Source organism: Tribolium madens, unplaced genomic scaffold (assembly GCF_015345945.1).
Source record: "Tribolium madens isolate multiple individuals breed KSU strain unplaced genomic scaffold, Tmad_KSU_1.1 Scaffold_97;HRSCAF=244;Tcas5.2_LG3a, whole genome shotgun sequence".
NCBI classification, from domain to species: domain Eukaryota; kingdom Metazoa; phylum Arthropoda; class Insecta; order Coleoptera; family Tenebrionidae; genus Tribolium; species Tribolium madens.
The window spans coordinates 3,304,807-3,321,457 of NW_025401069.1; the positions used below are offsets into that span (position 1 = coordinate 3,304,807).

General features: G+C 32.8%; 1 protein-coding gene across 3 annotated transcripts in view; it reads right to left on the reverse strand.

Annotated features, from left to right (window-relative positions):
- LOC123014101 (chaoptin-like) overlaps positions 1-16,651 on the reverse strand; it is a 116,190-nt gene that overhangs the window by 40,835 nt on the left and 58,704 nt on the right. For 2 of the 3 annotated variants that reach the window (XM_044412987.1, XM_044412988.1), the window contains one exon: positions 13,321-13,406. The gene's annotated coding sequence lies outside the window, so the exon portion shown is untranslated. Of the gene's footprint in view, positions 1-13,320; positions 13,407-15,581; positions 15,658-16,651 lie in introns of those variants that run through there. The other variant, XM_044412986.1, reaches the window with a different exon arrangement.

Genomic DNA, 16,651 nt, shown 5'->3' on the forward strand with positions numbered 1-16,651 from the left:
AAATGGAATGGAATTTTTAGAAAATACAACAAAGATTACAAAATAATAAAATACTGAGTTACTGTAAATAACAATTAAAAATGCATAATAATTGTATTGTGCATTATTTAATGTAAATAAATAGGAAGAGATATCAATTAAGAGTCTTAGCTGTGACACTTTGTCTATGAAAACATCGTTGCTAGATACTCGTAAATGCCTTCCACATTGGGTCTGAATTCTTAGGTCTGATTTCGCAAATTACATCCTCGAAAAAGCAGAGAAAACTTTCTCCGGTCCAATCCCGGCGCCATTACACCGATGCTATCCGTCTTCACACTTGAAGTCACACACCACAAATCGAATATGTATAACAAGTTTCGATCAGATTCGCCAGTTTGCCCGACTTGAGAAAATATAGAGACAACGTCCAACTCGCTCCATTAAAATCGTATCGCCATCAACATCTCTCAACTTTAATAAAAACTTTCCCAACTCTTATTCCTATAAATTTGGCCTTTCCATAAAGTGGCTGCTTAGATGGCCACTCCATATGCATACTCAAACTTTTTTTATAGAGGAAAAGGGAGTAAGTTTGTGATTCTCTCGTGGCCTCCACGAAATCTATAATTCTGCTTTTCGCCAACGCCACTGGGAGGCAAAGAGTTGCAAGAAACCAACCGGAGTCGAAGGCTTCTCAGTGCGCTTCAAGAGGGCCTGCTAATAATTCACAGCGCAATCCCGGAGGACTTGTACGTTTTGAAATAGGCTCCTCGGCGACCAGACGAAGTCTAAGCGCCGTCACATAATCTTTCTAATAATTGAAAAGGCAGCTAAACTACAAGACGAATAAAATAGCGCATGGTCACAACTGGTTAACATTATTGTTTCATGTAACCACTAAGTGACGTTTGGACACAGACTGAAAATGAAAATGTTGCCTCCAATTTTGTTTAATGCATGGTATAGCCACATATTTCATTATTTGTTAAACCTGTAGTTTGAAAAGTGTGAAATATTTTTTTATTTTTTATTTTTATTTTAATTATAACTGATTGTTGACTATTTTTTCTATTTAGACATGAAGAACTGCACTTGTATTTCTTTTTAATTTTTTTTAATGAAGGTAAATTTTACAAGAAAAAGTTGTGTAATTATAAGAGCCTGTTTATATTCGGAAAAACGTTAAGCTTAAAGCATAAATACTTATTACCATGTAAACGGAGCAAAATTGAAGGATGATGTTTATTTCGTGGGAGTACAACGAAAAACAATTAAGTCCAATTTTTGCTAATTTTAATTAGCAAAGTTATTATACCCATAAAGTCCATATTTGTTTATTCTTTGACATGAAAAACGAACTGTTGTTAATGCAGAGCTATGGAACTGTGTATAATAGTGTAAGTCCAGTTTAAAGTAAACACATACAGCAAAAATACGTTTTTTCAAAAATGTTAATTGTGTGGACTTAATTGATTTTCGTCGTACGCCTACGATGCGTAAAAAACGAGTCTTAACTTATACGCATAATTTTGGGGTACGATAGGTTATGCCAAATAATAACTAATAGTAAAACAAAATTTAATAAAGTTTCTTAGTTACCGAGATATACCATATTATAAATACGAGAGGCACTAGAAAAGTTATCTACCTAGCCAAGAAAGAAACAATTGAAACGCACAAGCAGAATTTATCCAAATAGTGCCATGTATTCTAACATTACCTGCAAAATTTGAGTTAATTATGATAATTAGTTTCCAATTTATAGAGGGAATTCTGAGGAAAAATGAGTAACTCAAAATTTGGAGTAACACAATGCCATAAAATTTTTGCCAAAAAAGGGCCATTAACCTGAAACAATATTTGAGAGAATGAATGCCGTCTATAAGGATGGTACACTATCACATTACACAATAAAATTTTAGCGGAAACAGTTACGATGGGGACGAGAATCCGTCGAGGACGATCTCCGAAGTGAAAGTGTTTTTTCGGGACATCAGAGGCATCCTTCTCATTAAATGTACGTCAAAAAAGACAACAATAAATGTGCAAACACGTTGAAAATTTACGTAAAGCAATTTACCAGGAAAGACTTATTTTTTCTAATTGAGAAGTGTTTGTGCTGCATGACAATACGACCTGTTCATAAAGCTGCTAAAATTAAACCAATTTTGCAGCTTCGTTAAGACAGACCATCCTCCCTAGTCCGGCCTTGGTTCCGTCTAACTTTTATCTTTCCGATTACTAAAGAAAGATTTTCAAGGACACCGTTTTGACTGTTATGATGGCCTAAAAGTAGCCAACGACGAATTTTTTGAGAGTCAAGAAAAAACATTTTTTACAAAGGTAAACTTTTACTGGAGAAAAAATGGCACAAGTGTATTGATGTAGGGGAGAATTGTATTGACAATTTTTTTCATACACTAAAAATCCCATAAGCCGCGGTGTTTTTGTCACTATGACAGCGACAAAAGTTTGCCCTAACTATTACAGCGACAAAACGGAACCTAACTTTTGAAAGCATCTGAATCTAGTAGGTATGCATCATCGGATTTACATATTCATTAAATTGTCTTACCGAATTACACTCAAGCTGGTTTTTTTACGAAGAAAACTTGACATTTTTAATTCGAGTTTTGTTTCCTTTAGACAATTTAACTCAAAAAAACTGCCAGCAAAAAATACTCGTAATTACTCGTAACTTTTTCAGAAGCAGTTTTTTCCGTTAAATTGCCAGAAAACAAAATTCTCATTCAAGTTTACTTCGAAAAAAAAGCTCGTGTAATTATAAGTGAAAAATAAGTATCAAAAAAATTGTACGTCTTTTGTTTCATTGCTAGGTAGATAACTTTTCTAGTGCCCCTCGTACTATTAGACTTTAAAATTTAAGATAATTTTCGCTGATTACATTATTTTTTTTTACATTACATTTGTTCACCCCATGCCTGTCAATAGCTAAGTGAATCGATTTTCTTTATTTTGGTGGGGTTAAGTGGTATTTTTTTAATTTTATTCGACAAAAATAAAAAAGTTTAATTTAATTTATTTTTATTTTTTTTTTACTTATTTATTGATCATAAGCTTTCATTCACGCATATAAGAGTTGATTTCGACCACACATTTATATCTGTATAAAAAGATATAATTATTATTATTAAATTGAAAAAGCTGGTTATTCACAATCATTATAGTAATATACCGATTTTAATCTTTGGAGGTCAGGAAATATGTCATTGCACCCCGCCTTGGTCGGGAAGTAATTTATACAGGATTACGCGACCGTCAAATGTTAAAAACGCAATTTGTACATCAATGCATCAACTTAGACAAAAAATAAATATTTTATTATACAGTATGTCCCCGGATTGAGATTGCAAGAGGAAAAAAATTATCTTTGATTTTACGCCAAAACTTCAAAGGAATAACATTTTTTGCTTGACCTGAAACGAGCAAATCTGTAATTAAAACTTCATTATTCCGACTCGGTGGAAGGAAAAGTTTATTTTTCTCTCGATTTTTGATTTGTAATAATTTTTTTCTGCGTTTAGATTCCATCACATTGGCGATTTTTTTTTTGACAACAATGTCACTTTGAAAATTAATTAACTAATTGAATAATGGTTGTTCTTGTTTAAAAAATGACTTAAAATTATTTCTTTGAGTTGCCATTTATTAAAATTATGTTTTTCACATACATTTTCGTTATTTAACTTGCGTAAACTCATTTCTCAAAGTGATATCGTTATCAAAAAATTAACCGCCAATGTGATGGAATTTAAAATGCAGAGAAAAATTGTTACAAATCCAAAATCAAGAGAAAAATGAACTTCTCTTTTCACACAGAATAATGAAGTTTTCATTTCAGATTTGCTCGTTTGAGGTGAAGCGAAAAATGTTTTTCCTTTACAGTTCTGGCGTAAAATCAAATAATTTTTTTTTTCTTTTGCAAACACAATCCGGGGACATTCTATATAAGTGAATTTATCAAATTTTAAAAAACATGACATATGACACTTCAGGTTGGGAAGTCGTCACTTCCTTATCAGTTTTCAGGTTGGGAAGTAGCCATTTCATGACCTGAATTGTCATATTACATACCAACTGATAAGGAAGTGACCACTTTCCAACCTCAACCTGATATTTCATATCAATTGTTAAATGAAGTTAAAATGTACAACTTTTTACATGTAAGGTAATTTGATTATTACTTTATGATTGTGAATAAATTTTATTACGATTTATAAATTTCTAAATACATAATATGTAATAAAACAAATCAATTTATTTTCAGTCATCGTTTTTTTAACAAGCTAATTCCATTGATACTTTTTGCTAAAATTTAATCATTTTCACAATGACACATTCAATTTAGCGTAAAATCCTTTTGTGTAGTCGCAAATCAGATTTTTACTTACAAAGAGCTCTTAAACTCAATACAAAAATTGTCATCCTAATAGCAAAAATCCTATTATGTCTCAGGGTCTTTAAAAGTATTGAACAATGGTTGCAATTACGAGTACCTATGTTATTTGTTTTTATGAATCTGAAAAACCTTCGGTTTCTTTCATTTTTTGTGATTATTAACGCGCAAGGGAAAAACCTTTAACTTCGACAAGATAGATCATTACCGAAACATACTATTCAGCTACACATTTACTACTTGCAAAAATAAAACACATTGAAGAAAAAGTATCAAACTATAAAAAACTTTATTTTCTCGTTTCCAGTTTTATTTAAAACTGAATGTAAATTTATAATTCTCAAAATGTAATTAGTTTCCAAGTCAGTTCAATGACATCTTTCAATTGTAGTGACAATACGACTATTTTAATGGCTCTTTCAAATGCACTCTTTTAAAGAAAATTGATTTTTAAGCTTAGCGTATCATGAAATAAAAGATAGAATTACGCGAAATAATGGCATCAACTAACTTTGTTAAATTTCCAATGGACTACTAATTTTCTGGATGAATGCTTGCAGTTTCTTTATAATTTCGAAGCTCCCGATCATTGTCTATCTTGTCCGGGCTGTGTGAGAGGATGCTCTCATTTCAGTGCAAAACCTGGAAGATTTTTGTAGAACGTTTCCTTTTTCACTCTTTAATAAAGCTTGAATCAATATTTTTTATTTAATTCAAGCAATTACATCAAGGTGTGCTCTTGGGTTTACTAAAGGTTCTATTTTTTGTAAGAACGATGCCTTGTGGCTGTACAAATTATCCGCCTTTTCCAGCTAATATCCCAGACCGTTCGTAATTAAAGGCGATCAGTGGTTTGTTCGAGTCTCGCTCTCCCTTACGGAAACGCAGGGCTTTATTAATATCTCCTCCCGGAGTACCTCTGACGGTACCGGATTCACCTGACAGATGAAATAAATAGCCCGGTTAATTTATAAAGCACCAGATAAAAGAATGGATTTATTCTTCTGTTGAATTTCGGCTACAATCACGCGATACAAACTCAGCATACGGTAATAGCGCGATAAGATGAATGTTTTTGTTACAAAGACATTTGTGCTCTTATGAAACAGCATGTCATTCGGTTTTCCAGTTTTTGATTGAAGATTTCATTTGGGAAACTGAGCACAATACAGACAATTTTTCATACTACCTAGTCGTGTTTTGCATTGTGCATTGTTGGAGTAATTAGAGTCATACAGAAACAGCTCTCATCTTGGCTTATAATAAATGCAGTGGCAAAAAATCCGCGCTCTGTCCCAATTTCTCATTCAGTTGTGAAAAACGCGAATAAAGGAAAAGTAAACATAATTAGCCGCAGCTCCGTAGTAGTCGGGAGAGACTCTTAGAGAAACTTAAATAGCCGAGTCTAGACGTTTCAATATTTCTATATTAAAAATGTCCTTCAGTCGTAAAATCCTTGAAAGAATCTATCGAAATTCGAGTCAATTTTCTAAAAGAAAATATATAATATCTGAATTTTTTTATTACAAGATTTTCTTCTGTTCGAATTCCCGCAAGCAACAAACCGCCTTTTCGTCCTCTATTCGGCAATTGAAATTGTTTTGGTTTGATCAAATTTGGAGAAAACATCCTTGTCAGTCGCCAAAAAAGCTTCATATGCCTGCAATGTGCTTACGACAAAGGCATACGCTGCTGCACAATCTACCCGTCTTTCAAACTGTCTACCAACGATTCAGATTTATATTAAATTCGTATATTTATAATAAGCGCCACGTTTGTTCGAATATAACAAGAAAATGAATTTTTTTCCGACGACAACTCATGTTGTCGCAACATTCGTTCTATAAAGTTGACATTTTTGGAATTTTATTAATTTTGGCTTTGAGTGTAGAAACGGTCAAATAAATTTTCTCTCTCAGAAGGTCAAAAACAATTATAAAATCGGAAAGGTTGGAACGCAAGCCTTGATCGTGAGGTCCCGTAAATACCATCGCCGCGCCGGCGAGGGTTATTCTGAATATCATGCTGGATTAGCTGTTTATTTCCAGCGTTCATAAAGCTCGACCAAAGGTTATTATCCCGAATTAATTGAATTTCATCCACTATCTTTATCGATGAACTTTAACCCGGTTGCTTTCTCGCACCAACACTAACCTTATTACAAAAACCAACTCGTGTTCTATCGCCGTTTATTTAATTGGTTGTTGGTTCCTTTTCAGCCGCGCCTTGTCCCGCCAAGCCTGACATCCGCTCCTCTTACCTATTTTATTAACTTTTAATTTGGTTTGCAAAAGAGGTATGTTGATTGAATGTTTTCCAGCTAATAATTAAACTGTTCCTGGTTTTCGGCAAACAGATAATTTCAGCAATTAATTTTTATTTTTGCACTAGACAAATAAGACTCTTTGTTAACTGAAGAAAAAGTGGATTACCAGAAGTAAATTTAACAAATAAAGGACAGTTCGTAAAAGTGAAGTGATTTCTTTCCCACACTTTTAATAAGTTCCAGCGTTAACCAAAGTGTCTAGTGGCGTTTATTTTAATATAACTTCCGAGTATAGCCACCGGTTATGGCTTTATTATGCAATGCATAATCTGTGCCGTTAGAGTCCTCTAAATAGTTAATGCCTCAAACCATAGTGGACTACCTCGTTTATGCAAACTCAACATTACGTATTAAAGAGAGTTATGAACAGGGTGTTCTTTACAAAATAAAGGTGTTTTTAGTACTTTTTATTTTATGCAAAAACTGTAATAAAAAGTGTATTTCGCAACTTGATTATGGCGACAAAAACACATAAAATGAATGGTCTTAAAACACCAACGCAACAGTTAAATTGGTTTAACTAAAATTAAAAACAATATCATGTTTATCATAATTTATCTTTATTAGTTTCAGTTTATTTACATTTTCTATCAGTAGAAATATTCCGTGTTGCAATTTCTTTAAAATAGATAAAATAAAAATATTTAAATGGAGTAGACGTTGCTTCATAAAAGTTCTCACAATTCAGTCTGTTTGTTGTCACTTTGGCTCACCTCTTTTGTAAATATTAACTGTTTTTTTAACTAAACAATGTTATGACGTTTATTACAAAAATTACTGTTCTAAAAATAATTAAATACTTCATCATTGCTATGGATGTTGCAATTGCGAATAAATGTCCCTTACATACTCGTACTTTATTATAGTTAAAATACTGTTTTATTACACTAAGGTTTTTTTCGAGTTTTATTGTTTAGATTCATTATTATTTTATAACGCAAGTTATAAGTTCTACTTCATCCACCTTAGAAAAATTGGCCTTATCTTTGCCCACCCAAATGTACAGGATGAGTCTTAATTTATTCGTATAACAAAAACTTTCTAATAAGTAAAAAAATAAACAATACTCTAAATATTTTTTTTTATTTTATTTTTGACGAATATCAATAAAAAATACCTCTTTACCACACCAAAATAAGGAAAATCGGTTCACTTAGCTCAGTCAACACTGGTGTCAACAGTGCAAATTACCCAAAATTTTAAAATCTAATAGTATTTTTAAAACGGTATTTCTCGGTAACTAAGGAACTTTTATTACAAATTTTTCTTTACTGTTAGTTATTATTTGGCATAACCTATCATACCCTAAAATTATGCCTATAAGTTAAGACTCACCCTGTGTTGAGGGTCTAGCTTCCTACCTTTGTTATCAACTTATATCAATATCTGTTGCAACAAAAAATGAGGACTGGTACATCACGTGTCCCATTATGCGGTTTTGTATGCGTAAACCATAACGTATCCGTCGGATTAATTAAGCAAATCACTCAATGTTGTTTGTTTTTGAAACAGCTAATAATCAATGTTTTTAGTCAGAATAAACACAAAAAAATGTCTCAAAAATTCTATTTTATAAACATAACATCACCCGACAAGATCAGTAAGAACAAAACCATTATTTTAGTTTATTTTTTTAATAAATTAATAATTGAAGGAATAGAAGGATTAAATATGACAATTAAAGAAGTAGAGCTAAATTTACGAGTATACATAGGACTTTTTAAAAAAGTACAGCAAAGCCGAGCAAACGTTCCATTAGGTTATTAAAGAAATACTTTGGCAAAAAATATTGGCTATAAACCAATGAGGTTATCAAATTGTATTTCAATTTGCATTATAATTTTATTGCATCTGTGTAACTTGGTTTGAATCCAATCTTGTAGTGATTGCCGACTCCAATTTCCTTCACCCTGATTAGGTTAGAAACTAACCGAATCCAGTCATAAAATGTGTACCCTGGTCAGTTGTTAAAAAAATTATTTCTTTTTATATAAAAAGAAACAACTGATGCAGAAAATAACCGAGAGTAATGTGTTTAAAATTTTAACAACTCAAACAAGAGAATGGATTAAGCAGTGATATAACTGTGCTTTCTTCTATAGACTGAATTTACTCGAACAACAGGATAGAGCAAAACTTCTTCATTCTACTTAAAACTTGTTTGTGTTGACAATTAAATGAATTTTGAATTATAACCGAAACTGTTTAGCTTTGAATAAAGCTCTGGTGGCTTAGAGTACCGTATGGATTTTTTTGAGGTTGTCCTATTATCTTCTCAGGCATTAAATAGCTCCAAAACGCTTTTCATTGTTTTAAAATGTAAATGGCCCTTGAATATTCCGGATTAAAACATTACACTTTTAAATGATTACGAGCATTTGTAGTCAAGAGGAGTAATTGTTGATTTAATGAAATTCTTAAGCGCCATAAACACATTTAAATTTCAGTTTAAAACAGTATTTAGCGAATGCAAGTCATATGGAAAATGATCAAACTTAAATCAACCATCGTGTCGAGTTCAAGTTTTCATTTATATTTCTTCAGGGTGTCTGTTTTATTCTTGAGGAGATGCGAATATGTGTGAAACGAGAGAAGTCGAAAGATTGTGACAGATATATCAATAAGTATGAATTTTTTATTAGAACCTTTGGGGGTAGAAGAAAACGCAAATTGCAAACACTTTATTTTGCTATATGATTAATGCAAGTGAATCGGGGTTTCGGAATTAATGGAAAATTATTTTCTTCTGTTTTTGAACGCTGTGTCAAAGTGAACCAGAACAAATTTGGATTTTAATTGATAGAAATGCAAATGCATTTGTGGCGAAAATAGACACAAAGTGCACTATTGTGTAGGTGTTATATTTTAAGTTTTTAATTGAATGAAATTGCTTTAAAGGCAAATTTTAGTGTGGGAATTCAAACTAAATTGTATTGCTTTTTTCTCTAGCACAGATATAAAACTCTTTTGAATTTCAACAAATATGTAGGTAACAGCTGAATATTTTAAACTTCGTAGTTGTGGTGTTTAATTTTAGTCCGAAATAAAGGTAGTTTTACTTGCAAAAATTGTGTAATTGTAATGGAAACACAAATTGTAGTTTGCACGTAAGAGCTTAGTAATTTGGACAATAGCAATCCTTTTATAAATAATGCAAAATATTGGCAACAGCGAGCCAAAATTACGATGTTCGTGCTAGATTCAAGTTATAAATTTGCATAATTCATAAAAATAAATAAACGAAATAATTGAACCGATTAGAAAAGAGTTTTTAACCGTTCGTGCATTGTCGTACATTGTTGCAAGTAAGTAGAGGAGATCCGGGAAAGTCGAATCTGGACAAACAAATCACTTATACTCAACCCCGTAAAACTCTTTATGTATTTTTTACACCCAATAAATTTTTATACACCCACCTACGATTTTAAGAGGGCCATTATGATTGTGTTGTAAAAGGTTTTATTGGAAGGAATAGAAGCACGTGAATTTTCTCCGACACCGAAAGCTTCTTTTTAAGCATCCCGATTTTTTCAGTGCATCATCGTAAGCTTCTTTGGGAGCAAAATAAAAATAAATTAAAACTCTCAAACGTTTTTTCTTCAGACATTTTCCATTAAGCACAAGAAATCCACTTTAAAAAATATGAACTTAACCTCTTAATAGCGCTGTCACTGCCTGCACTTGGATCAGTATTCTAGCAAGGAAATTGCACCTGAACATGGTCTCATATCCGCAAGTGTCAATAGAAAATTGGAGGGTTCGAACGGCTACTTGTGAATGCAAGTAATGGTTTCGAGGAAGAAAGAGGATCATACTATCAAACAAAGCTCTTACGGTCCTAACCCAACATCATTTGTCACTTTTGCACCAGTTTATCAGACTCCACTTCTAACCACTGATAAAATATGAAACATCGCACCGGCATATAGTGGCTGTCGCTCAATCTTAAATAAAATTGGAACAGTGCGAAAGGCGGAAATAGGTCAGAACTGAAATATTGATTGTTTCTTTTTTATTTAGCAACGTCTGACGAGCGCTCATTACAAAAAGCGAAATGGGTTCTAGATGGACGTATGAGTTTTATTTGCTTCAAAAAGAACTTCTCTTGCAATGTAATCAAAGTAATTACAAAATAGATATTTTTCTGAAAATATTACATAATGTAAAGAGTCAAATTTCAAGTGTAAACAATGGATGAAAGATAGGTCGTTTGGAGATTAAACGTAGTAGTTGAAAATATTTTTAGTTTCCAGTTAAAACTGTTAATAAAAAAATTTCGATGGCGATTGACCGCTTAGTCAATTTTAAGATTTCCTCATTTCAGGTAAATCCTATTTTGTGTACTCAAAAGTTTAAGCCGCGCCTGACTGAATATGAAAAACAAATTCAAAGTGAGATTTGTGTAATAAGGAAGTTGGGAACGAACATTCATACAATTTTTGCAAAAATGCTAAATAAAAAATAATTTTAGCATAAAAATGAGAAAAGTTACAATAAAGCATTAAGTTACCGAGGATTCTTCTAATAAAACTTGTAACCTACTTAGTAACTACTTACTGTCATTTGGATGCAAAGAGGAAGGGAGAATATTAAATTACAGTATAAATTTGAATTCATTTAAAATTACTTAGATTTCTTTTATTACTTTTGGCTTAAAAGCTTTTCGCTCCGAAGTGGAGTTTTTAAAAACCAATATCTGGCTTACAAAAGAAAATATTAAATTATTTCCAATTTATATTTCGATAAAGGGGAGATCCGCTTGTAATCATCCCGTCCAGACATTTCAAAGTATTTCTCACAGGAATCTAAATTTGCATTGATAAAAAATCCAAACCGTATTACCATTATCGGAATAAAAGTCCAAGGTCGGAAGTCTTTGTTGTTGAATTTATGAATAATGTACTAAAAATCACGATTTCTAAAACAAACCCCTGCATCAGTCACTGCACCACATAGAGTGGACGCTCATTAGTCCTCCTGCAGGACATAAAACGTTAAGCTGACACCAGGATTTCACGATGCAACATATAAGCTTTGCAGTAGATCAATGCAAGGGTTCTAAAATTGGTATTACAACTGAGCAACTTGGGTATGAAGTCAAGACTAGCTGTCACTGTAATAAATTTAATTTACAGACATCTCATTTAATTAAGTGATTGGTGAAGTGACTGAGCTCTTGACGACTACGGTCGTCCAACTTGTGATTAATTTCAAGAGTAGTGAAGACAAAGATGAACATAACTGCAATTACATCTTCTTTAAAATCCCGGTTCTTTATAAAATAATTTTTTTATAATATTGTTGTGCAAAGTATTAGCCTCGTGTTAAATAGATTATAATCTACATTTCAAATTCTTCTTAAATGACTGCTTTTCAAATAATTTTATTTTGAAGCGTGCAGCTGAAACCATTAAAATCCTTTGGTAAAACTTGATAAATTTTATTCGTCTAAAAAAACGAGCTTTGTACCAAAGCTTCTATCAGTGTACTACTTTATTTAGCACAGTTCAAAGCAAAACCTTCCCAAATAACAAGTTTCCACAAATGTGTAAGAAGCTTTCAACAAACTTTCGTTGTATAAATGATAGAAAAACAGAGAACCTTATTTAACCTTTGACAGTACGTTTCTATCATGTTAAGCATTAGTACTGGAGTGAAAATAGAAATGTATCACTCGTTTTTTATGTCAAATCGACAAATCTGTAATCTGTCTAAAGCTTTCCTTAAAGCTTTCTTGCAAATATTAAAAAAGCGTCCTTGGTATTTTTTTAACATAACTTTGTTTTAGTGTTTAGAGTGTCATCAATATTGATTCGTTGCTTGGTTTTATACCCACATTAACTTTATCACAATTTGTCATACAAATTACAAGCAAGCCTGGGTTGTATTTCGTAGTTTGTACAAGCTATTAGGCAAAATAATCTTTAAGCAAATACAAAGCCGAGGCTTGTGTTCGACACAAAAAGTATTTCCCGACATGCGAGGCAATTATACGAAGTAAGTTATTGTTCCGTTAGTTAAAAACCTCGCGATAAACTGATGAATGACTGACACGGCGTGGAAATAACGACCAGAAAATAAAAATAAAAATTGTTATTATTTCGAAATTACTGTTTTGGTAGACTGATTAAATCGTCCATTGTCGAGCAAGCCGCGCAACAAAGATAAATTATCCAATTTCTATGCGTAAATCTCCCGAATTAAAATGCAGGTTAAGGGATCTATTAAACATCTCGAAAAATAAACTGGATCCCTGCTTGAACTACTAATGCCGAAATTTCGGGCCCGCCATCTCGCCCCCAATTAATAGGCTAAATCTTCTTTATATACGAAACACGTTCTCGGTTTATTATTTCTAAACATAGTCAGAAACGACGTTAAATGAAGCAAAAGCTCCTCTTCGCCGATTTTCGGAAACTCTAGTTCAAATGGAAAAGTTAGCTCAAGCCGAGTTTATTTTTAATGCATACGCAGACTGGAATTGTGCAACAAATTCACCCAACTCGCAAACACCAAACTTTATAACTTCGACTGATCAGTTTTCGGTTCAATTGCAACGCGTAATCTTTCGAAAAATATCTAGATTGCTACTTACTTCGAGTTTTATTTCTTGTTCATTTAAGACGAAAATGCGACGATTGCCTTTGCCATTTTCTCAAATTGGTGTGGCTCGGGATTGTCCTGAAACAAATTAATTTGAGTTATTAAATTTCTGTTTGTAACTGTCAGCGACGAAAATGTTTAGTAATCAATTTAAGACTGAGAGGACGAATTGGTAATTAGTCTTGGCTTAGTAGCATTTATAAACTGGCCGAATTTTAATCTAAACTTATACTTTGTTTACTCATTGAACGCTTAAAAGATTATTGAAAACTGTCGGTTGCAGTGAAAAGTGGGTTAAACGGAAAAAAGTAACTTTTGCGTTATCAAAGCGCGGAAATTTTCATTATCTCAGAATGTTCTTGAAACATAATGGAAAAGTGAAATTTCATTAACATGAGAAGCAGCAATATATTTTTTACTCAATATCAAATTAGCCAACAAAGAATGAAATTTTTTTCCTTCACAAAGTAATTTAATAAAGTCATTCAAATCGAGGCTCGTAACGTCATTTAAACACAATAATGCCATTAATTATTCGGAATTAGATTCTAGGTTTCATCAAAAATTGTGCAACGAATGCAACCCATAATTCAGCTGTTACCTCTGATTGACTGACTCTCTCATTAAGCCCCTCGTCAGTCTCATTATGAATACCAAAATTATCACGAATCGGCAAAAGTTCCCAGGGAAATTGACACTAGGACGCTATTAAACCTAACGGTTAGCTATTTAATAGGAAACGAACTAAGAGAACCTGAAACACAGAAGGTGATTGTGTTTATCTTTCAAGACTGACAAGTTCTAGGGCTTCGAAGACGAAGTGCCGCTTTCAGTCCGAAAAAGGGATAGTTGGCAGCTAGTTTAGTTTCATTCGCTTTCACCAGAAGAGTGGTCAAGTCATTAATTTCCTATGACGCTGCAAGAAATCCAACTCCAATAATTTATCAATTAATCACCGCACTCGTCTCACCGCCTTCTCGATTATTCCAGAAGGTTGAATTATGCACTTAGCCAGCTTTAACTTCTGACAGAAACCTCAAGAGATGCATACACTTTTAAAATAAGGTCCAATCGCTTGCTTTCTCATCCATTTTTTTTAAACTAGGCATAGTTTTCTCGTGTTTATTTTATGTAGTTGTAGGTAGATTTTACTTGAAAATTAGTTAGCGAAAAAAATGGTAGTCTTGTTACTCTTGTTATTTCTCAATGAGAAATTATAATGAAGGCAAAACATTCTTGGGTTTCCTCAATCTCGCAGGTAGTAATTAATCAGTTAAGCGGATTGCACGTTCTTGGGGTTTATTGGTACAAGGGTAGTGTAGCGTCACGTCTTTGAGGTTTGCGACAGGCGGAATGTTGTATGAAATCGTCGGAGTAGTAAATCTGGTTGAATGTTTGCTTTTTTTATTAGCTCTAAAACTGCGAGAGCGCGAAATGAAAGAAACGATTCTAATTAATCCATTTTTTGCAAGCTCAATTAGCACCGAATGACTTCGTTTTGCTAGTAATAACAATTAGTTCGATTAATTAAACCCGAATTAATTTTTGTTTGTTATCCGTGACACGACGGCAAAAACATCAAATTAAAAATCAAGCCCTGGAGATATGTCAACAGAATTATTGAAATGAGCCCCAAAATTAATTATATTTTTCCACGAGCGCGATCGATCCCCCGAACAATGTTGAAAAAATTGTAATATCGAAACTGACGATTAGAAAAAATGTGTCACGAAAATATTTACAGTGGTGACGACAGTATGATGAATAAATAGCACTCAAGAGTTATTAAAAGTTTTAATTTCGTTAATGACTAGATGGATCCGGCTAATTTTTAGTTAATTAATATTTCAGGACGCAATGAACCTATTTAGAATCTTTGTTAAGGCTTTAATGCACAAGTTCCAATTTCTTTCTCTTCCAATTTCCATGCCGAATGTTTACTTCACTTGTTATTCACAAAAACATTTACAAAGGGAAATGCAGTCGTACTGAATACAAATTTGATTTCATTTTCATAGAGATACAGATATGACCCTACTACACCAGTCTTCGAGAAAACAAATGTGTACCTGACTGTATGTTTTGTAGTTTTTTCTCAATAAAATATTCAAAAGTACATTTAAATTATTTCCGTGTTAGGTCGAATTCTCTTTCCTTTAAACGAATTCGAATCGCTATAGAAAAACACAAATGATCTTTTAAATGTCTCTCAGGGAGTGCAATTCTCTAAAGAAATATGTCTTTTTATATTACCTTATGCAGATTTCAACACTTTAAAACCACACCAACGCTCGGAAACTCCAAGCGACTTTAAATGATTTGGTTCAGATGCCAATTAAACCAGATTTCAATGTCACTTGTATATTTCTAATACGCCATAATACGCTCATCAACTACTTTTATAGATGTATGACTCATACCACATTAATGACAATAAACAATTTATTTTTAATTAAGTATTTTGACACAAATTTTAATTAACCGTTAAATAAGTTAAGCAGAATACTATATTAAAAAATAAGTTTCATAAGACAAGTCTTGAAGTACGAATTCAAGTTTAAAAACGAGTGGCGTAGCCACGAGTTATTTTAAGGAATGAGTGCGTCATGGTTTTATGAATCATGTTTTTTATAGTATTTTTTGCTCTTTGTCCTTTTTTACACAAAAAATTTAGACATTGCGCATGATGACGTCGCGTTCTTTAATAAAATCAAAATATTCAAACCGGAGGTAAATGTTAATGTCAGTGTTATTTCAAAATTGAAATAGAACAATGACAGTTTTTGAAAACTTTTTCATCACGAAGTCGATTACGATCATGTCAGTCTAATTCGAAACCTTTAGTTGTATTATTACCTCCCACCTACGTGTTAAATAAAAAAGCTTTACTACACGATACATCGCTTACAATTCGCAAGGCTCGAATTCCCTCCGGAAAGGCTTGAGTGTTCGAATTGGCAGGAACTATCCGTTATGTTTTGAACTTTACAACATAAATGGTAAATCTATGTTCGGCACTCAACCCATACTCCAATCATGTCTGAATTAGAAAGAACGTCGAAAAAGAGTCATTTAGTGTGATACGATGTAGCTGTGTTAATCAGCTGCCGTCCGTTATTACGTCCATCCTGTCGACAAAAACATAAAAGCTGCTTTTTTTGATTACGTAAACTTGAAAAGTTGTTGAAAACGTCAAACGTGTCCACTTTAAAACAATTATAAAGCGTCAATGCGCCACCAGAGGGCGATCGATAGGCTACAACACGCGACAGTTACCGTTTGTGATAACATCCGACATAGTTTACACCGTAAATTAGAGAATA